This window comes from Molossus molossus, unplaced genomic scaffold (genome assembly GCF_014108415.1).
Source record: "Molossus molossus isolate mMolMol1 unplaced genomic scaffold, mMolMol1.p scaffold_m16_p_1, whole genome shotgun sequence".
NCBI classification, from domain to species: Eukaryota; Metazoa; Chordata; class Mammalia; order Chiroptera; family Molossidae; genus Molossus; species Molossus molossus.
In genome coordinates this window covers 114,728,719-114,748,033 of record NW_023425344.1, presented here as the reverse complement: position 1 = coordinate 114,748,033, position 19,315 = coordinate 114,728,719, and the positions used below count along the sequence as shown (strand labels likewise).

The window sequence follows — 19,315 nt, the reverse complement described above, 5'->3', positions numbered from 1 at the left end:
ACAATGTGGTAACTCTTATCAGTCATTCATTCCAGTTAATGAACATTCCTCTTCATCAGCAACAAAACTAATGTACAAAGTTTCTGTAAAATGCGACAGCTGCTGCTCTGCAGTGCACCTACAAGTGTCAGCACCGCTGGTTGGGGTGCCAATCTTGCACTGACAGAGCCCTAGTAAGTCCTGTACTTGAGGCTGCCCAGCATCAGGATATGGGATGACCTAGAGTCTTCTGTTATCAGCAAGAAATTCAATTCACTAAGCAGACTTTAGTTTATAGAAGCAAAGCTTTGCCTGAGCAGGTTTGGATGAAAGTAGAAGCAGCCTGTGCAAAACGGGCAATAAACAAGAGGGATGGGAGTAATACAGTCTGTTGGACACAGCCTGGAGGGAAAAGCCCTGGAGAGATTCAGAATGTGAGCGATGATGCCACCTCCACCCAGAGTGCCTGGCAATTCAGGGAGTCCTCACAGTCCCACATTGGGGAGCAGGCCCAGAGCACCCCAGAGGAAGGTCTCAGCTTAGGGAGAAGCTTAACCACATGGAGACAGAAGCTAATGCCTGCGACTGGTTGTCAGGCTCACCTGTAGACACTTATCTTAGACACACAAGTTGACTGAGTTATTAGTGATCATAGGCAATTTACAATAATAAAACAAGAATTTAACCATTTCTGTGTTTAACAGGAGGAAAAATTGGCAAGAGTCAACATTAACTTTGTTTTTGTAGACAGATCAGGGTCCTCAAGACCCCCAGGTTTACTGATTCATCAGGAGGACTCATGGCTTGGATTTATTACAGGGAAAGGATTGGCAACATTTGCAAAGGCTCCAGGGGAGAAGTTTAGGGGTCCCAAGGTCCCCTCCCTGGGGAACAAAGAAATCTGGGCCTGAGCTAGTCAACCTGAGCTAGCACGTAGCTCCCCTGCACCCAGTTCTGGGACAAGTGAAAAGCTGCCAGCAGGACTCCACACCCCGATATTTTGTTGGGGGTCCAGCCTGTTGGCATCTGGTAACTGCACACAGTGAGTTCTAGCCCCCAGAAGGAAAGCCTGTGTTTACTACAAATCACACTGTTTATACAGACTGTTTAGACACAGGGAGCCCCTCTTAACTAAAGGTGGTAGGAGCCCTCTAGAAATGTAAGTTCCCAGGTGCCAGCTGGGCCAGCCTCTGGGCACCTTCCTGAGGAGAGGGCCAGGTACCTTTCTGCACCTGGGTCTGGAGTTTGGCCTGGTTCTTCTAAGAATGTTGGGAAAGGAGGAGGTCAAAACTGTTATTTAAGTCAGTTTATGTGCAGATTTTATTTGCATTATTCTGTGTAGAATCAGGAGGTGGTTAATTTTTCTCACTTACAACTGGGTTTTTCTGAACATAAAATTAATTAACTTAGTCATTTATTATGTATTTTTTTAAACTTAGTTCTTACTATTGAGGAGATTGTTTTAAAAAATATATTTTTTCTTTGTTGATTTGAGAGAGAGAGGAAAGGAGGAGAGAGATTAAAATATTGATGAGAAAGAACATCAATTGGCCACCTCCTGCATGCCCCCCACTAGGGATCAGGCCTACAACCTGGGCATGTGCCCTGACCGAGAATCAAACCGGCATCCTCTTGGTGCATGGATCGACACTCAGCCCTGAGCCACACAGGCCAGGCCTAGTCATTTATTATATTTTTAAATGTTTTTATTGATTTTAGAGAGAGGAAGAAAGAGCGAGAGAGAGAAAAAGAGAAACTTTGATGTGAGAGAGAAACATTGATCAGTTGCCTTTCATAAGTGCCCCAACTGGGAATTGAGCTTGCAACCTGGGTATAAGCGCTGACCAGGAATCAAACCAGTGATCTTTCTATGCATGGGATGAAGTTCAACCAACTGAACCACACTGGCCAGGGCAACTTAGCCATTTATTGAGCACTGTGTGCCAGTTTCTGTTGTAGGCTCAGAAAATACAGCTGAACCAAAACAGATACTCAACTCCGTGCTGACCTGAGGAAGGTTATTTCTTTTTGAAGGGATATTTAAAGGCAGGTAGCCAGCTTGATCCCATTCAATATGTGATGCACATACAGCTCACTGAACTCACCAGAGAGATAAAGGGCATTTTTTCTACTGAGATTATTTAATAAACTTCCTGAATATTAAAAAAAAAACAAAACTGAAAGGAAAGGAAAAGAAACCACTATTCTCAACACTGCAGGCCCTTCTTAGAACTTGTCTCATAAAATGCCCCAAGTTTGGGATTGTAAACACAGTGGGCCTTAGGGGACAAAACTGACCTGTCCAGTAAGTATTAACTGCCCTGATGGTCTGGTAAACTAACACCTTATTATTTTTTTCAGAACATCATATCAAATCACTTAGCATTTTCATCTCAACTGATTCACTTGGCAAAAAGAAACCTACATGCTGTGAGAAGAGAGAAGATGAGAGAAGTGTTCAGAAGGTGTATAAAGAGACACAGGGAAGTTTACTACAATGTGAATATCAGCACCATTGAATGCCCATATTTCTAAAATATCCAGATTGTAATTTTCTGAAATTGGAAATGAGAGTTGTTCTACATTAAATCAAGTATAGAAATGCTTAGCAATTTTGTTTACATACATCTCAGAGAATATGATGATAATGATAAACTCAGCCCAGGAAAACTGTACATGTTACTTACAAACAAACTCCAGTTCTGTAAGAACCACTAGTCATAATACTCAAGCTAGAACCCTGTTAGTCACAGTACGCATATGCTCTGTAATCCTGATCACTGACTGCCAGGAAATCTTTCTTGCATCTAACCTTGTTTCATTGTGTAGGTTAAGTCTCTCTCCAATGTTTCTGTCCTATTTGCTTCAGAAAAGATTATTATAGACCAGCTTGTATAAGTTTTTCATATATGCTTTCAAAGGATTATGAAATTTTATCATGATTCTTCCTGAAGTTGAATCTTTTGTAACCTTTGTTTATAGGCTGTGGTATAGAGTGCTAGTTAGTTTCCACTATCCAGTTCTCCCTTCTGTGTTAGTTACTCAGCTATGTGATGACTTTTTTTGAGTCTCTCTTGCAGCTATGTGTGGCCATGTGACTAAGCTTTAAGCCGGTAATATGTAAGCACTGTGCTATGTGGATATTCTGAAAAAATCTTCCTTTTCTTATTTCACTCTACTGTCTAGAAAGAAGATAAAACAGCTAGAGACCAATAGCCATCCTGAGCCCTGAGTTTGAGGTGTGATCGGCAATGCTGTGTGTTGATCCTTCTACTAGAAATAAATGCTATGAGAATAGGTACCTTGTTTATCTTGGCCAAAGCAACATCTTCAGCACCTAAGAACATGTGTAGATGTGGTAAGGGCTCAGGATTTGAATGGGTATGGAATGAATGATAAATAAATGAATGAGTTTACATCAGACCATGTAAAACACTGACCTTAAAGCTCTCCCAGGGGATATTCAGCCATCAGTTGCAAGGGCAAGATGCCTGTTTCTATCACAAAATCAAACTTTTCCTTAGCTCAAATCATATTCCTCCTATTAAGTGCCCTTTGCATTCCCAGACTTGCTACTCTTGTAGAAGGAGATAGTTTTTCCTACTTCTCTCTAGTGTTCTCTTCAAACAAAATATTTTATAAACAATTTTTCTAATAATTCTTTCCATTTTTTTTGCTTAGCAATTTTTAAATTCTTTACTATTCAAGGTTATCCATTTTTATTTATTGTTGGCTATATTACAGATGTCTCCCATTTTCTTTCTTTTTGCTGGTTTGGTTCAGTGGCTAAAGTGTCAGCCCAAGGACCAGAGGGTCTCAGGTTTGATTCGTGATCAAGGGCACGTACCTCGGTTGCAGGTTTGATCCCTGACCCCAGTGATTGTTATGGAAGCAACTGATGTGTCTCTCTGACATCAATGTTTTTTTTCTCTCTGTCTCTGTCTTACCTCTGAAGCTCACCCCTAGTCTCCTTAAAACTCAGTGGGAAAATATCTCCAGTTGAGGATTAACAAGAAAAGATGGAAAGGAAAGGAAAGTTTATGCATTTTTTTTTTGTGTGTGTGTGTGGGTATCTGTTGTTAAATGCAGGCAGTATTTTGTAACATAATCTTAGGCGTTGTCTCAGGTCTACCAAAATGTATCTAGTGGCATTTCTAGGACTTCAGACAGTAATGTATTACCATGGAATGCAGTCACTTGCACCTAAGGATTCAATGCGATCCTGTTTACTGAAACAGAATTTCATGAAATCCTTTCCCATTCCACTGTGGTCTCCCACATTTCAATATATTGCTCATTCATGGCACCAAACCTTACTTGTATCTTTTAAACTATTAAATTAAATATTAGTTATCTCTTTTCCTGATTTTAAAAGAAAATCCTCACCCGAGATACTTTTCCCCCCATTTATCTTCAGATAGAGTGATAGGGAGGGAGGGAGGAAGGGAGGGAGGGGGAGAGAGAGAGAGAGAGAGAGAGAGAGAGACTTTAATGTGACATTTAATGTGACAGAGATACATTGGTTGCTTCCCACATGACCCGATCAGGGTAGGGTACTGAACCTTAACCAATGTACATACCCTTGACCTGAATAGAATCTGTGACTCTTTGGTCTGTAGGCCGATGCCCTAATCACTGAACCAAACTGGCCAGGGCCCTGCTTTCCTCATTTTTTTTTTTTATTCTCACCCAAGGACATTTTTACATTTATCTTCAGATAGAGCGAGAAGGAAAGAGGGGGCAAGAGAGAGAAGAGAAACATCAATGTGAGAGAGACACATCGAGTGGTTGCCACCCACACAACACCAACTGGGGCCCGGGACAAACTGCAACTGAGGTACGTGCCCTTAGCAGGAACTGAACCTGGGACTCTTCGGTCAGGGGACTGATATTCTAACCATTGAGCCAAACCCACCAGGGCTGCTTTCCTCATTTTTGATGTGACCTTTCCCTCCTATCCTTTTGATAAAAAGGAACACTCCCTCTGGTCCTTTATTTATTTTGGGGGGACTCCTTATGTGATTAAAGGGTTTGTAAATGTTTACACTTTTTGCAATTGCTTGTCATTTTCTCTTAATTTTTTTTCTTATTCCTCTTCAAAAGTTGTTGCTATATTTTTTTACTACTTGTGAGAAATAATAAGCCTCTTTTTTTACTTTGGTGACATACTTGTTTATTGTAGAGCTTCTTGGTTTTTGCTCAACATTCTTTTCAATATACCCACCTTTGAGTAAATATATTATTTGGTGTTTTTTTTTTAAGTTATTTTGAGCTTTTCTAAAGTGTATACTTTTCTATACATTATCCTCTCTTTCCTAGAGTAGCTTTCCAAATAGGAGCCTCTTAAAATAAAGCATTGTTTTACTGGTATGGCTCATGGTTGAGCATTGACCCAAGAGATTACCCGTTTGACTCCTGGTCAGAGCACATGTGTGGGATTTTGGGCCCAATCCCTTACAGGAGTGTGCCGGGGGAATCAGTTGATGTTTCTCTCTGATCCACGTTTCTCTCTCTCTCTCTCCCTATCCCTTCTTCTCTCTCTAAATTCAACTGGAAAAAAAAAAAAAACTAAAAAAAAAGATACATAAAATAAAAAATAATAAAGCTTATCAAATGAGCTCTTCCTGAGTCTCGCCTCTACCAGAAATGAGTCTATGGCCACACAGTCCTTCTCCCTCTGTGCTCTTCTGTGGTCCCAGAGCTAACCTGCCCCTGCTTTGCAGTGCACCCACATCTGCCTGCTGTAGCCTGTCCATTCATTCCCCTTCTCCTCTAACATCACTTTCCCCCCTCCATTAGCTCTCACCCTTTATATATATATATATATCTTAAAATAAAAAATCCTAGTAGTATATATCCTTCTCACTGCTACCACAACTCTTGTCTCAGCCATATGTTTGGGAAGAGAAGCCCTCAGTTGCTTTTCTCACACGCTCACATCTTGTTCACTTCTGCACCCAGTTGCCATAGCCAATGGCATAAGTAGCTTTTTTGCCCTCCTGACAACATGGGACAATGTTTAGGAAATTGTGTATGGAGCCCAAGACTGGTCCATGGTGTGTGTTTGGAAAGGACAGAGTGGGCGTGCAGCTGCAATGGAGAGAGGGGGAGCATTTTGAACCACATGCCTTCTCTGTCAGGTGGGCGCATGGATGGAAGTCAGGGTGTGATTGGTCCCTTGTAACCAGGTGACCACAGAATGTGTTCTGATTGGCTGGTGCCCACCAGGAAAACTGCCTTCAGTTGAGAGGCAGCTGTGGAGGGAGGAGGAGCTTCTGCTGTGCTCTCTTCTTGCAGTGGTTGAGGTTTTCAGTGGTTGACTGATTACCTTTTTAATAAGTCAGGCTGCTCACCATTCTCACAGACTTGTCAACTCAGTGGAGGCGGTAGCAGCTGGACCGCAGCTCAGGGCAGCAGCAGGGGCGTGGCCAGGCCCTCAGGGCTGCCCAGGGCCTGGCAGCCCAGTGGCCCCTGAGCTGCACAGGACTTTGCCATTGTTGGGGGTTGGGGAGAACTGCTGAGTGAAGACAGTGACAGCAGTGAGGAGTGGATTCCCCTCATGGGCATCATACTGTCATGTTGCTGTAAGCTCAGTGACAGCCCCAGTGCCAGCCCCAATGTCACCCCCAGTCCGGGCTGGCACTCTGTGCTGTTGAATCAAGTCGTTGATGAGTCTAATGTCTATGACCCAAGCTCCAGGATCCCAGTGGCAGTACATCCAGCCATAGCTTTCCTGGAATTTGCAGAGTCGGATGACCTAGACTTCGATGTCGGACAACCTGTGTGGCGCATGAGTGACCTAAAAATGCCGGAAGGTAAGGAGGCGCCAGGTGTTCTCTGCTCTCAAGCAGATCTCTGGCCCCCACTGCTCCCAGGATTCCCTAGAAGGGAGCTACCACCTCAGCCTCCATCTAGCCTAAAGCCAGCTTTTTAAGAGCTGGCTCTTCCTGGAGTCCCCACACCTTATTCTTTCCCCCATCATCTGTGGCCAGTTTCTTTTCCTGTTTACTACCCAAACGTCCAGGTTTTTCTTCTATTCTTATTTTATATCCCAGTTTGAGACACTCCTGCTTAAGGCTCTATTAATATCTGTGGGACTCTATGAAGATGTTACCTATCCATATGGTACTTAAGTGAAGGAAGCAGGTAGGTCCTGGTGATACACTTGTCCCCACCTGTTAAGATAGTTGGTACTGTCTGGCTCAGTGGTTGAGTGTCGACCCATGCACCAAGAGGTTGCCAGTTTGATTCCCGGTCAGGACATATGCTCAGGTTGTGTGCCCAATTTTCAGTGGGGTCATGCAGGAAGCAGCCAATTGATGTTCTCTCTCATCAATATTTTTATCTCTCTTGGCCTCTCACTTCCTCTTTCTCTAAAATCAATAAAGAAAAAAAATTTATAAAAACATAGTTGGTACTTAAGACAGTTCAGCTGCAAAGATTTTAAAATTTGTTATTTAAATTAAAAACTGACATAGAATCTATATGGTGTTCTTAAGTAGGCTGTTTGCAGTTGCCTGGGTAACAGCTGTTTATTCCTTTCAACTGTCATTTGAACACAGAAGGAAATAGTGGGAGAGGAAATTTACAAGTACTGGTAATGTGAAATGTTACTGCCAGCCAGTGCCATAGAGAATAGTTGTTGGTTGTTTTTTTATTTTTTACACAAAGGAGAACCCAGGGAGGTCTGATCACTTTCATGTAGCCACTTTGACACAAATATGTCTGAGTCTTCCATTGGTGACTTACAGACCTCACTTGCATATTGCCTGTTGTAAAGGGGGCGGGGTGTTCACGAGACTGTTGGTCAAAAGTGTCCAAAGAGAAGAGCACAGCAATTTAGACTAATTTGTAACATAAAACCTTGGGAGTTAAGGTGCCAGATCATGCACAAGAATGTTTGTCTCCACCCTGGCCAATTTGGCTCATCAGTTGAAGCATCAGCATGCAGTCCAGAAAGACCCAGGTTCAGTTCTTGCTGGGGGCATGTACCTCAGTTGCAGCTTGTTTCTGGCTCTGGTTGGGTCATGAGGGTGACAACCACTTGATGTGTCCCTTTCACATCAATGTTTCTCTCTCTCTCTCTTCCTTTCTTTCTCCCACTCTACCTGAACAAAAGACAAAAAAATGTCCTCCGGTGAGGATAAAAAAAAAAAAATGTTTGTCTCATGGCTCTCTCTCCCCCTCCTGCCAGGGGATTCCTATTTAACTGGGAGAATGTTGAGGTAAAAGTTCTGAAGATCAGATGGCTGAGGGGGAAGGGGGAGTGGATAAGAGGAGAAGGAGGAAGTGAGGAAACATTTGGTTTAAAATAATTCTGGATCACAAGGTAGCTAATGAAGTCTGTGTTTTGAAGTAGAAAACATTCTTTTACAAAGATGTTAAAACCCCATTGGTTTATTTATTTCACTTAAATGCTGGAAATTATTTCATAGACAAAATATGTTATAGCTCTTATTCTATTTAAACTTTAGCTGAGCTTTTAATTTCTTGAAAAGTTGGAATAATTAAGCCTGTGGATTCACCGAGATGGTGAATGTGGCTTTGTAACTGAGAAGTGCTCCCTTTTCAGATTATTCAAATATTGTGAAAAATGAACAAATGATGTGAATTAATTGTATCTTTAAACACAAAGCAAGTGAGTAGCGGTGAAAACTGCTCTGCTTGGTGCTGTAAGGTAAGCCTCTGTCTGAGTGATTTCATAAACCAGTTAGTAAAGGGTAGTGTCAGACCTCTATGTAAGTCTTTAAGATTTAGAGCTCACTCCCATGTACATCTCCTCTGGCTTTCTAACTGCAAACAAGCCCCTGTGTGTTCTCCCTCTGCTGCTGAGGAAACAGAGACTGAGAGGTGTGACCTGACTGGAACACGGCTACTGAGCAGAAGGGCTGATGTAGAGCTGACAGATGTGCCGGATTCCATCTCTGTGGGGCTGAAAAGCTCTTTAGAACACAGCTTGTATTTGATCATTTCTCCATGATGTGAGCCTATTTTACCTTACTCCAGTCTTGATTATTTCCATTAGAAATTATTGTGTACAAGTCAGAAGCCACCATTACCACTGCATCCTATGTTTATAAATTCATTAGTGTGGATAAGAATAAAAGCACAAGTCATGAAATAGCATAAATTTACCAGGTTGACAAGTTGATATATTTTAAAGAGTGTGTTCTTGTGACCTGATTGATGCCCAGAGTGCTCTGGACACAGAGGAACTTAGGAGAAGCTGGTACAAGGGCAGATGAAGTAACAGGGATTAAGCATAAGCCCGTGATAGGTAATGTTGAATCAGAAAGGTTAAAAAATAGAGTTCGTAAGTATAGAATTTACCTTTTTATGTTTCATATGATAGTTAAAATTTTATTTCAGTTTGTTTTTAATTTTGGGGGCATTCAATAAAATGATATGAGAAACCTCAATTTCAGCATTTGGCTATTATTAAGTTTCCATAGAAACTAGGTCAACATACCAAATATAAAGTACAAAGACAATGAGAGTATGCTTTTCATGTCTTACTACAGGCAATTTTATATTTGTTTCCCTGGAAACTAAGAAATACCCACTTAGATATAAAACAGTCCAGCTTTCCTACAATGGAAAATTGAGTTATTTGACTTCTTACACAAAATCATATTTGAATGATGCTCTGCCTTGTTCTTCTGAAACAGAACATGATTTCATTGTCATTTCAAAAAGGTATTTTTAAGAGCCTAGTATAAATTTCAGATAGACTTAGAAGAAGTTTTTTACTACCTTGCTTTTATCTAACAGTATATCTAATATAACCAAGTGTGGTATCAGTAACACAAAAAAGGCACAAAGGTCCTATTATCCAATTTTATTATTGCTCATCAACTATTCACACAGCTTTTATGTTCCAACTATAGGAGCTTTGCTAATTTGCTGGCAAAAGGTGCTTTCTCAAGTGACCCCTTCCTCCCCCTGGCCCTGAGGAGTGAGTGGGGAAGGAATTGGCAACATCATGTGAAAAAACCTCTGTGAAACAGATTTTGACTCTTTCCAGTAGCTATTTTGAACCCTCCTTTCTTTTTTGTGTGTGACAATATAATAAGCATTTGATATAAAGATTTACAAAATATCAAAAAGTCATTCACTTATGCTGAGAATACCCAAAACTTTTATTAATATTTTGGTGCTTATTCCTTCTAAACCTTTTGTATGAGTATAGTAAACATTTTGTTTTGTTTAAAAAATGAGGCCACTCTTCATGTGCTCTGTATAACTCTGTGTTGTAAAGAGAAGTAATGACAGCAAGCTCCCGGGACTGTGCTCACCTGAGAGCACTGTAGCATGTGCATCCATGAAGCTGCAAGGAGCTCCCCTGCAGCCTTTTAATAGCTGTTCTGTACCTTCAGGTGGCCGTTGCAATGACCATCTTTCAGATGAAATTGTACACAGCCCATTATAATGCTTTATTCTGGGACACAGACAAAAACAGATGCATTGCACTCACCTGTATAATTCAAATGGTATACTTTTTTATAGCTTAATTAGGATGACATTTTGTGGTTGAGTAATTTTAACATTAAATAGTTTTATCCGAAATTTAAGTCACCATTGATTTTTCACTGGACATTAGAACTTCTATAGGTTATTTTGTGGGTTTTGCATTTAATTTTGAATACTACTCTATGATCTGAAAGAAGTACTGATTTTAGATGAAAAATCAAAAGATTGCATTAGAGCCCTTGCCAGTTTGGCTCAGCAGTTAGAGCATCAGCCCCCAGACCAAAGAGTCATGGGTTTGATTTCTGTAAAGGGCACACACCTCAGTTGTGATTTGCTCCCTGGCCCTGGTTGGGGTCATGTGAGAGGCAACCAGTTGATATGTCTCTCTCACATAGATGGTTTTTTCTCTCTCTCTCTCTCATTCTGTCTGAAGATAAATAGAAAAATATCCTTGGGTGAGGATTAAAAAAAAAAAGATTGCAATAGATAAAAGCTTACACGGTATAAAAAAATTGGGAGAAACTTGATTGGTTTGGATACACTGAGATAGGTAGATGTTTATGGGGCACCATTTCAGATGCAGAACAAACAGTGATATTCAAGGCAGAGCCTCCAGCCTAGCTCAGGCTTTGACATTCTAGACGATCCTGGGTCAGACAACACATGAACCAGCAAGGAAGTCAGGGTGGTTAAAGACAGCTGCTCTCTGTAATGACACTGAGCAGTTCTAGAAATGAGAGAGAGAGCCCTGTGAACTTGTGGGAGGAGAGGCTTCCATGCAGGTTCCCCAGATGTAAATACAGTGTGCAGGCCAGTCACAGCAAACACGGGGCAGCTGCAGACTGAAGGGAAATGGTGCATTAAACCTGTGTGCCAAGGGGGCCTTGACACAAATGTAAATTTTAGTCTAATTGTAATGGGAAACCACTGGAGGATTATATGTAGGGAAATAATGCTAATTCTATAAAGAGAGGGAGAGGAGCAGAGAGAGAGAGAGAGAGAGAGAGAGAGAGAGAGAAGCTACTGTGTAAGAATGGAAGAAGAAGAGAGATAGGTAGATGGCTGGCACAGTAATTCAAGTGAAAGTCAACAGTGGCTTGGAAAAAACCATAAAAACAATAAGGGCCTCAATAGGCTGACTTAGAGAAATGACGTTGCTTGAAATGTAGTGCTATAGATATCAATGACAAGTCACAGAAAAACACATGCAGATGAGCTTTACACCTGACTTCATACACAGATAAATGCAAATAAAACTATACTGTAGATTCTCTGGTATTAAGAGAAGATCCATAAACTTGACACTCAGTGTTTTGGGAGGGCTGTGAAGAAACAGTACTTTATATGTTGCTGGTGGAAGTGCAGAATGGCTCTGCCCAGGAAGGGATGTTGGCATACTCACCCCACAGTGCAGATGCATTAATCAGGAATCCTACTCTGAGGATTTACTCTGAAGACAAACCCACAAATAGGAAGCAACATATTTATGTAGTTTCCCTTGCATTCTTTTAAAAAAATATATTGCAAATAACTCATTTTCAGTAAGGGACTGGTAAAATAAACTGGTATGGTCTTGTAGACTACTATGGAGCTATAAAATGGAATAAAATATCTCTATCCTGCTTTGTGGTTATCTCCAGGAGGTTACATTAAAAAAAGGAAGGAGAGGACATCCAGTAATCTACCTGACAGAATCAGGGAAAATATGTTTTTGCTTGTTTAAAAACAAAAAAAAACTCTGAGAGAAATTCTTGCTAATTGTGTGAATTTCTTTTCTTTCCCTTTAAGGGGCAGCCAGAGTACATATGAAGTAAAAATGAGTGGACATTTTATACTTTCCAATGAAATGCTAAATGTTCACGTTTTGTTTTTGAATTAATTTGTGAACGCTTTGTTATTTTTTGTGCTCCATATGTAGTATATAAATTGCTCTTCATTTCATTTGATACTTGAAGTGTTTTGACTTTGGTAATATAGAAATTATATCTGTTTCATGTGTGAGAAGACAGGCTCTGAGTGGCATTTATTTGAGTTCTCCAAGGTTTGAAAAGTCAGGCTGAATAGAGCAGAAATATCAACTCCTGATGCTTGGCACATGGGAGCAGCATTCATAAAATGACATGTCTTGTGATCAGCTTTAGGGATACTACCTTTTCACACACCCCTTGTTTTAGTGCATTAGAGTAATAAAATGTTAGGGTTAAAACAGTAACATTATATAATGTGAAAAGAAATTGAGGGAAATTTCTACTTAGAAATGTTCTTAAAATTCTAAAACACTGCCCTGACTGGTTTGGCTCAGTGGTAGAGAGTCGGCCTGCACACCAATGAGTCCTGGGTTTGATTATGGCCAAGAGCACATACCTAGGTTGCAGTTCATCCCTTGCCCTGGTTGGGGTCATGCAGGAGGCAACCAGTTGATGTGTCCCTTTTACATAGATGTTTCTCTCTCTCTCTCTTCCTCTTCCTTTCTCTCTACCTGAAGATAAATAGAAAGATATCCTTGAGTGAGGATAAAAATAAATTTTATAAAGTCCAAGACACTGAGCAAAGTACTTTTTAAAAACATATAAAAGAAGAAAGGTATACTTTACTGTATGAGACATCTCAGCTCAGTGAGTCATTCAAATGGGTAGAGGATTAAATCAAGGTGATACTGAGATCCAAGGTGAGGCAGCTACAGAGGTGGCTGAAAGCCAGAGTGAGGATAGTCAGAGGCTAGGAAACTGGAAGCCAGGCCCCAGGAGCAGGAGACTGGGGGACACAAGAGCCTGCTGTGTGTCTTTGGGGAGTGCGCTAGCTGAAGGCCATTGGGTAGGAGTCATCGGGCTGGGGCAGAAAGTGTGGACTCTGAGAGATAAAATTATTAGTATACTGGGTAATTGTTAGACTCTAAATTTTGTATTGTGGGTCCCAAAACTAATATAATGTATAGTAAATACAATGTATAGTATGGAAATAGAGCAGTTCAGGAAATGCATGAAACCTTAAGTAAACAGGTGCCCAGCTGTTGGCCCAGAAAAAACTGACATTTCTATTTAATTGGAATAATTTGAATCATGTTGAAATGAATGTCTTTCTGAAAAATGCTGCTTAAAACTATTCTATAAAATAGTGATATAGTATTTACAATGAGCAAAAGGTGCAAGTTATATGTAAAATTGTAGACAAGATCAGGTGCATTTGTGATATAGCCATTTAAAAAAAAGAATTTTAATTGCTTTTTAGAGAAAGAGAGAGAGAAACATTGATTAGAGAGTGACACATCATTGGCTGCCCTCTGTATGCCCCCTACTGGGGATTGTTTTTGCAGCCTGGGCATGTGTCCTGCCTGGGTGCCTGAGAAGATACCCAGCCAAATGAGCCACATCAATCAGGACTATAAATAGGAAATATTGTGTGGGAGCCACTTGCAAGTTGACAACATTAGGGCCCTAGTGGGTACAGATCCTACAGTACATACAAATGCTGGGCAGTTCACCAAGGTGCAAATAACACTGTTAACTGTGGTCCCACTATGTAATCAAAGAAATGCAAATTAGAGACACTGTGCGGTTCCTCATTCACATGACTAGGATTTTTTTTTAAGTATTCAAAACTGAGGTAGAATTTAAAACTGCTATGCTTGGTAGCATTATACACTAATATGCCCTCATCTGTTTTATAAAACAACTTACTTTTATATATTGAGCCATTAAAATAATCTAACCTTTTGTCTAGTCATTTTATTTTAAAGAGTTTTCTAAGGAGATTTTAAAAATTGTTATATACATGAAGAATTTGACAGTATGATATTAATAGAACTTTGTAAGTATTTAAAACACAATAGGAAGCTAAGTATAGGAATAATACATGATAGGTGATTATGTATCCATTAAATAGGAAATATGCTGAAAGTTAAAATAAATCAATCTCAAAATAGCTTAATGTCTTTTTAAAAAATCCTTACCTGAGGATATTTTTCCATTTATTTTTGGTTAGAGTGGGAGGGAGAGAGAGAGAATAATTGATGTGAAAGAGACACATCAACTGCCCACCTTCCACACGACCCTGCCTAGGGCCGGGAACCAAACAGCAACAGAGGTAAGTGCCCTTGACCAGAATTGAACCTCAACTCTTTGGTCCAAGGGCTGATGCTCTAAGTGCTGAGACAAACCAGCCAGGAAATAGCTTAAAAATCTTTTAAAGAAATGTATTGACTTGTATAACTGAAGTTCACAGAGTAAACATCAAGGTGCTCCTTTTTTTTCCCCTTTATCCTCACTCTAGGACATTTTTGCACTTATTTTTAGATAGAGCAGAAGGGAGAGAGGGGGGAAGAGAGAGAGAGAAACATTGACTGGCTGCCACCCACAAGACCCCAACTGAGGCAGGGACAAACTGCAACTGAGGTACGTGCCCTTACCAGGAACCAAACCTGGGACTCTCCGGTCCGCACGCTGATTCTCTAACCACTGAGCCAAACCAGCCAGGGCTTAAGGTACTCTTTGATTCAGGAATTCAGTGATCATCTCAGAACCTGTCTCAGTTCTGCTCTCCTGTTGCTCTCTCCTGGAAAGGCTTCTCCTCCTGCTGGCAAAGGGAGAGTCCACAGCTGCAGACTCTCTAAGGGTCCTAGAGTCAGCTCTGCCTTTCCCTTCTGTTTCCTGGGTGGTCCCAGGCCAGCTGTGATTGATTGGCCAGTCCTGGGGCACGTGTCTGCCCTAGAACCTAGGTGTAGGGAAGGGGAGTTTCTGTTTGTTTGCTACTTGACCTAATTTTGCTTTTTTTCTGCATGTTGTCATTTCTTTATTCCAGCCTTCTTGATTTTTCTATTTAGAGCCATAGTATCAGTCTTGGTTTGGTGTGTGTGTGTGTGTGTTGGGGGTGGGGGGGGGGAGGCATAAGCCTGCTTCTTCTTTGATTCAAGTACATACTTTTCTGGGCTTCCCATTGAAAATTTAATCAAACTTTATTATGCCCTAGGCACTGACTGTTACATAATATGGCTTCTGCATTCTTTTGTTCTTATTTTTTTTTAATTCAGATGTCATATCTTTGCTTTATTTTTTGTAGGAAGTAGTCTTGAATTCTTCAGAAGCCTGAGGTTACAGGCTGCTGTGATAGTCTGTGTCTCTCACTTTGTGCACAACTCAATTAATTTATTTTTCCAAATAACTAATATTTTCTCATTTTTCAAATATGCAGAAAAAATCTTTAATAGTGTGGGGTTTTTACATTAAAATTTTGAATAGAATAGTTTCTACAAAAATAATTTAATAAACTTGAAATTTAGTGAAGGCATTTTCTTAAAGAACAAGGCAACTGGTTTAGTGATTTAAATTTCTAGTGTTGGCAAAACTATCAAAGTGGATTGCTCAGGTGTCTATCAACCAGGAAGTCCTATATTATGTTTGTGCAAGATTCTAGCTGTATTATTTGGAAGGACAAAAGGATTCTAGGTAAATACATTTGTAAAATGATTTGTTAGACATTATTCATTACTAGATTTGTTATCAGTGGAAGTGAGGTATCCCTTTTCCCACTGAGTGCTGGGATAGTGTCCTTACACTCTCTTGAGAAAAAAAATTTTCTGAGACTGTGGCATGGGAGGATGAGTGATTTTAATTTTTGTGGAATTACATCTCTGGGTTTCCAAAGTCCCATTTCCCTTATTCCAGTCCTGAAGAAGTGTATTTTTCTGCTTAACTAAATTATTATGCATTTTTCTTTTCTTCCTACACAGAGATGGATTTAGAACAAATCCCCTCAGACCATCCAAGCGCTAGCACCATTTTTCTAAAGAAATTTCAAAAGGATGGTAAGTCAGATAGGATTTTGGTTACAGTTAGGTTTTTATTTGAACAAATAAAAATAATCAGTTGTTTATATATGAGAATTAAATTTGTGATTTGGGCTTTATGTTACATTGTGCTCAACAAAGTGATCCAATCTTACATCCAGAACTTTTAAGCTGTTGAAGACTCTCTCACCCTAACAATGCTGCCAGGGTGCATGAGACCACCAAGCCTGCAGGGTTCCCAGAAGCTTCACATCAGCACATGACACTGGTGTCCACTTCCTGGGTCCTGTTTGTTTTAAGACAAGGGTCAGAAGTGTAGGTTTCTACACTGTGCTTGCCTGCTTAGTGTCTTTCATGTAATGGTACATGGAGTTTACTTGCTTAGCAAAGCACATGTGGTCAAGTTTTCAGTTGCTATGACAGCAGAAGTACCAAAGGAAAAGGTTCCATTATCTTTGAAGTAATGCAGCACAGTAAAAAATGAGAGTTTTAACATGTGTTTTCATGGTATGTGTGTATTTGACTGTCTGGAGCTGATCATTTTTGGTCAGGATTGCTGTATCTCCAGTGTCTCCCACAGCCACGGGCTGCTCACATGTAGAGACAGTGGAGACAGTACAGGAGACGCTCTCCCACAGCCTCTCTTTAGTCCTGAGGAGTGTGTGCCCATGATACCTGTCCTCATTGAAGAAGACAGCCCAAGACCCTTCTTGGAGCATCTGTGTTTCTTCTGATCTCTGTTAGAGCAAAATGATTTTGTGTTGTACATTTGTTTAGTTAGGTTAGCCACACTTATTTTAAATTAAAATTAAAATAGAAGACTTTGCAGTTGAGTAAAGACCCATTTATTTTTTCAGTAGGACATTCTAATTGATTGCCAGTAGGGGGTTCAGGATATTTCCAGATCCCTGGCCAGAAACAGGCTCTTGGGCTGTCAACTGTTAATCCTGGTGATTCAGGAGGAGTGGGTGTAAATGTAGAATCAGAAACTATGACTGAGTAGTGGTTCAGATGCACAACAGGTAAACTTTGTATTAGCTGTGTTTCTCAACTGGCTTGGTTTGCTTTGCCTTTTACTTCTTTACATGGAGAGACTTTCATGTGTACCTGATAGAGAGCATCTGTTAGGTTAAAAAGTAAAACTTAGTTTTAAGATGTTTCTTTATGGAACTCAACTTGCCAGGTGATTTAAGTTATAAATTTTATTAAAAATTATATAAAAAATGAAATGAAATTTTGTCTTGTATATTGGTAATCTTTCAAGTAATCAGTAGCATTGGTTTTTTGTATCACTTGTATTAGAATTGATGTTTATTTTTTTTATCCTTAGTGAGAGGAAAGAATATGAAGAACAATTCATACCATGTAAGTAAACACTTGTAAAGTTAAGTAAGAAATTAATAATTTGAATGAGAAATAATTTCCCATGATTTAAAAATATATATATTGGTCCCAATATCATTAGCATGGACCTTTTTATAGATATTATAAATCTCTCTTGTTACTTTAATGATCAAATTTATATATTCAGGAAAGATTTCTGCTTACAAATGCCCAATTTTGAAGGGGTCTGACCTTAAAGTTAAATTTTAATAACATGATTGTGGTATAAAGATCTGTTTTTATTTTTTATCTCTAGTTATTAATCTTGTTGTTTAACAAAGTGAACAACAGTGTCCTAGCTCACTCAGTTGTTAGCACTATCTGTGGACTTACTGTCCTAGCAGCTGAAACTTAGCGTTCTCTCCATGTGGCCTTATTTCCACCCTCTCCCTCAATGTGTGACATGGTTATTATTGAATCAGAATCACTGTTCACATGATTGTGGCTGTGTAAGTAGTTCTACTGCTGAGCCGTAGGGTTCTCTGGCTGTGCCTCTCTCCTGTACACCCTTCATTCTTCTTCTCTAATATGACTGAAATCTGAGCACCTCTCCTCCTCCCCAGGACACTCCAAACCCCTTCTGCCTGGTCAACATGAATTCAGAGCCCAATGCAGGGAGAAGCTGGTCTCCCTGCTTCAAAAATAACATTTTTGTACTAAGTCTTCAATTTTTGTGTGTGTGTAATACATTTTTGGACTATATTCACTTCTTGTTTTCTAAAAGCTACTTTTTTTTCTGAAAATGCTGTAGCATTTGTGACAAGCCTGTCAAACATATTTTTCATTTACTAAACACATTTGTTCCATTTCCATTGGAAGCAATCTCCCCAGCCTGTGTTATCCTATTCTAGCACAGACTGGGTTCCCTAGGCCCCCTCTGCTCCTGCTTTTTGGGCATATTTCTTTAAAGTCATCTGTGTCTCACATAATTGCTGTCTTTTTTTTTTTTTTAAATCCTCACCCGAGGACATTTTTTCATTTTTTGTTAAGATAGAGCGGGAGGGAGAGAGAGAGAGAAACATCGACGTGAAGGGACACATCGAGTGGCTGCCACCCGCACAACCAACCAGGGCCGGGGACAAACTGCAACCGAGGTACGTGTCCTTAGCGGGAACTGAACCCGGGTCTCTCTGTACCGCAGGCTGACGCTCCAACCGCTGAGCCAAACCGGCCAGGGCATAACTGCTGTCTTGTGTTGGATCCTCTCTGTCTTAGATCAGTGATTTTCAATGTTTTTCATCTCATGGCAGACATAAACTAATTACTAAAATTTTGCAGCACACCAAAGAGATATATTTGGCTAATCTGACACATAATAAAATAGGTATAATTTTGATTCACTCACATGGAATGTCTATTGTGTTGGCTGTTGTCATTTTTTTAACTTGACAGTCTAAGGAAAGAAGTGCCCTTGTCTAAATAGTCAGGTATATCATGTTTTTAAAACTCTTCAGTGTGTTACATGGGACACTGGTGGAAAGGCTCTGTCCCTGGCTGTATGTTTTCCTCTGTCTTGTTATATACCCCTGTGTACTGGAGCTCTTTTTCCTGGGAAAAGACCCATGGGCAGACATTTTTTTAGAAATGATGCTTTTCTGGAATGCCTCCTATTTAATAAAATATAGAATTCTAGGTTGAAATTAATTTTTGCAGTTTTAAAGACATTTCTGCTTTTTTCCCATTCCAGTGTTTTTCTTAAAT

At 40.0% G+C, this 19,315-nt stretch overlaps 1 long non-coding RNA gene and 1 pseudogene across 1 annotated transcript; both read left to right on the top strand.

Moving 5' to 3' along the window:
• Positions 1 to 38: 38 nt before the first annotated feature.
• On the top strand, positions 39 to 613 carry LOC118636192 (annotated as a pseudogene).
• An 8,245-nt stretch (positions 614 to 8,858) lies between these two features.
• On the top strand, positions 8,859 to 17,598 carry LOC118625661. The gene is made up of 3 exons (XR_004958710.1): positions 8,859 to 8,960; positions 16,175 to 16,249; positions 17,562 to 17,598. It is a non-coding gene; the product is annotated as an uncharacterized LOC118625661 (long non-coding RNA).
• Positions 17,599 to 19,315: the final 1,717 nt, after the last annotated feature.